The sequence below is a fragment of the Brachycentrus maculatus genome, unplaced genomic scaffold (assembly GCF_059751285.1).
Source record: "Brachycentrus maculatus isolate JH-2025_06_01 unplaced genomic scaffold, ASM5975128v1 h1tg000168l, whole genome shotgun sequence".
Classification (NCBI taxonomy): domain Eukaryota; kingdom Metazoa; phylum Arthropoda; class Insecta; order Trichoptera; family Brachycentridae; genus Brachycentrus; species Brachycentrus maculatus.
The window spans coordinates 588,718-593,117 of NW_028280921.1; positions in this window are offsets into that span (position 1 = coordinate 588,718).

Below are 4,400 nucleotides of genomic sequence, written 5' to 3' on the forward strand. Positions count from 1 at the left end.
GTAAGAAGAAAACACTATTACGACTATTACTGTATTACCAGATAGCCACTGAAATGCGACTTCCAACACCTACCTATCGGATGCAGACGTTCGCCTACAGAGGCCTCTGAGAATAAGCTACTTCTTCTTCCTAGCTCCATCCCAACTTATCGTCTGTGAAGACTGCTGGGGTCAGCTCTCTTTATCCTCAAGTTGTAGGTCCTTCTATCATGTGAAAAGTCACCAACACCATGCTTTCGAGTCATGTTATCTTTCTGTAGCATCCATGAATTTTTTTATCTTCCTCTCGATGTTGTCCATCCATTATTGTCTGGTTTACAATTAGTTCAGGTTCTCTACGTTCTATGCGCCCATACCATCTCAATTGCCTTTCCTCTACCTTACTTTTGCTGTCAGTTACACCCAGGCTTCCACAAATTAAAAACTCTTTATCTTGCCTCTAAGGGACAAAGAATAAGCTTCGTATATCGCTCACTCCTTTCAAGAACGTCACAAATCAAAAAACTTTAAGTATAAAAATATAATACAATTTATCAAAAATAAATATCAAGCCACTTATTGAACTGTTTACTGTGCAACAGATCTTTTTAGGTAAAACCTGAAGGTTTTTTCTCCATTTGAAAAATATTTAAAATATGAAAAAAAAATTAAACAATACCTTTTCTTCTAAATGCAAAAACAACATTTTCTGCCCTGTACCGGCTAAATATTAAGTTAAAAATATGCCGCTTTTGCTGGGATATAGTACATTTTCTGGGGATTCCGAAAACATGCATTACTGAAATTTGACGATTTTTGAAAAATGACGTTGTTGAAAGGAGTGAGCGATATCGCTCACTCCTTTCAAGAACGTCATAAATCAAAAAACTTGATTTTTCAGGAGAACGTTTTTAATGTTTAAGAATAAAATACAATGTATTAAAAATAAATATCAAGCCACTTATTGAACTTTTTACTTTGCAACAGAACTTTTTAAGTAAAACCTGAAGGTTTTTTTCTCCATTTGAAAAATATCAAGTATATTTAAAAAAATAATTAAACAATACCTTTTCTTCAAAATGCAAAAACAACACTTCTGCCCTGTAGCGGGTAAATATTAAGTTAAAAATATGCCTCTTTTGCTGGGATATAGTACATTTTCTAGGCATTCCGAAAACATGCACAACTGAAAATTGACAATTTTTGATTTATGACGTTCTTGAAAGGAGTGAGCGATATATCTAGAAATACTTACTTTCTTTTCTTGGCTCTCTCTATCCTACAAACTTCCTTCACATATATGCATTATTCATTCGTGCCTTCCGATTACTTTTGATACTACCAGATTTTAGGTTCTGATTGATCTGATCGTGCCTTTTTTGCGATCAAGTCTTTTGGTGGCCGTCCTCGTTCCGTTCTCCCGCTCACATTTGCTAATTCTTAGGCATTCTCAAATAATCTTTTCAACTATCCCCAGTTCAGCCATACATTCCTTTCTAATATATTAAATTTTCATTCTGTCACACAACGATTTTTCATATTGTATTCTCGATATTTGTAATTTAATTAAAGATTTTATTTTTCAAATGAATGATAGTGGGAAGGGGATGAAGATCGGCTTTGTATTTGTGTTATATGTATTTTTTGGCTAAACTAGCAAATTTTCAACGTGTTTTGCGAATACGTCCAATATTATCTTGTCACAAAGGTACCGATTAATAAATAACCCGCATGTTTATTTACAACCTTGAACTTAAAAGGATACCTTGTGAGCAAACAGGAAATGTCAGCTCGATTATTCACATATTTTTCAATTTACTGTCAACACATAATTATTATCAATCTTTCAAATTGTATGCATAAAATTGTCCTCCATTAATTGGATGATTTCGCGCAATTAACAGCTAAATTAAATTTGAGCCTAGATGATACGTGTTTTTCGCATAAAACAAATTTTATATTCAAATTATTTTTTGACATCTCATCAAAGATGAAGAAGAATATGGAAGTCTGGGCATTTACGGGGCTGACGACCGTCATAGGCTGGTTTAAGTGATCACTTTACACACAAAAAATAATATGAAAATAGCTCCTGTAATTGGAGATAATCCAGATTTTGTGAACAAGTATTTGGACACACTCAAAATGTTGTAAATATTTTATTTTATTTATTTGATTTAAAAGCTTCAACTCGTTTACGAGTGATTTTGACTCTTACAAACAAAATACATTTAAATGATAATAATTATATTATCCACTGACACTTCGTGATGGAATTGCATTTTTAATATATTATTAGATTAAAACCAATATTTTTAGCTTTTCCACTTTATTTTTATTTAACCAGCGATCGGGTTTCGTCGTTACCGACATCATCAGACCAGTCTGATGATGTCGGTAACGACGAAACCCGGTCGCTGGTCAAATAAAAATAAAGTGGAAAAGCTAAAAATACTGGTTTTAATCTAATAATATATTGATAATAATTAAAAAGGATATACGAGGAGAGATAGAGATAGGAGAAAAAAACGGTGAAAATAATTAACAGAAATTCAGGAGAATATATTATAAAATAAATTATTTGATCTTCATTAATTAAATCATATTAAAATGTGGACAGTAAAATTGTTTTGTTACCTTAAATCTAACTATGAAATTAGGATCGTATATACACACAAACATATACTTGTATATATGTTTGTATATGTTTGTAACACCTATATCCGCAAATACATTATTTCGACTTTAACAAAAAAGGATATTAAAAAATTGTGGACATCTTACATTTATATGTTTCAAACATATTATAAACATATGTTTCAAACATGATATACATAGATATCTATTTGAGTATGTCTACATATAACATATACCCATAATGAGCCGCACTTAAGCTCACAGAAATACATAGTATGAAATTGAAGTATTTTTGTAAGTATTTCATAAAAACACAAATATTTCCCTATTGGTTTGCGTGTTTGAGTGTGGATAGGTGTAAACCACATACCGCTCATTCCTTTCAACAACGTCACATATAAAAAATTGACAAGTTTCAGTTGTGCATGTTTTTGGAATGCCCAGAAAATGTACTACATATATCCCAGCAAAAGCGGAATATTTTCAACTTAATATTTATCCGCTACAGGGCAGAAAGTTTTGTTTAAGCATTTTGAAGGTATTTTTAAATTATTTTCTTAAATATACTAAATATTTTTCAAATGGAGAAAAAACATTCAGGCTTTACCTAAAATGATCTGTTGCCCAGTTAAAAGTTCAAACTTGGCTTGATATTTATTTTTTTAATACATTTTACAATATTACAACTTTAAAAACGATCTCCTGAAAAATTAAGTTTTTTGATATATGACGTTGTTGAATAGAGTGAACGATATGATATCTGATGTTTTCCGATGTCGAACAAGATATATCGGTAGGTTTAGCGAAAATTCTAGTAATCACTCGACTTTTTACAGAAACAGTATATAGTTGATTTCTTGTCACCGATATGCGTTCTGAGACCGTATCAATTAGCTTTATTAATCATTCTTTTACTTCATACGAATGATTATATGACACTTATGAGTTATAAGGCAGGTCAGAGGTAGTTAAAACCGACTTCAAAAGACAAAATAACAAAAAATGTCTTATACGGAACAAAAAGTAAGTGCCTACCGTGAAAAAGAAAACTAAATTTGAAAAGATGTTCCTTTTGGAAAATATTATAAGAAAATGACAAAAATATTCCCATATTTTTCCATGGTGAGTATTTTTAAAATTTATTTCATAGATACATACATTTTTTTACAAAAAGTATTACGGCTATTTAGGCATGGCCTGTGTTAAACTGAAATACTTACATGTTAATACAATTTTATATTTTATTATTATTTGTTTTTTTTTAATTATCAGATTATATACATTACACACAAAAGATGCAATAACAATTATAAACCTAGAATATAACATGAACCTAGATTTTCATATTCACTGCTGTTTTAACCCTAGATTACTAAACTATCCTACAAGTGACGTTGTTACTAAACATTCGTAAAAAATACAACACAGAAATAAAACTGTAATAAACAAGATAATTAAAAACTTTTATTGCCATTAACATCAACATTATTTGGGTTTAAGAGAAGGTTTTTGAAGCGGGTTTTATGAAATATTGTTTTTCCAGAAATCGTCATTTTGCCGTAGTAATTTTTACGATTGTCTAGTATTCTAGGGTTATATCATTATTATCGTATTTTATTATCGTATGGTTTTTAGTTGTCATATCATATTAATACAAATTATAAAAATAATAAGTAAAAATATCTTCCTCAAATCCCCATCTACACCGATGGTGCATAGGGCACTGCATCATATAAACGCAGTGTTATTTTGATCGTTAACACATGAATGAAATGTGATCAGCC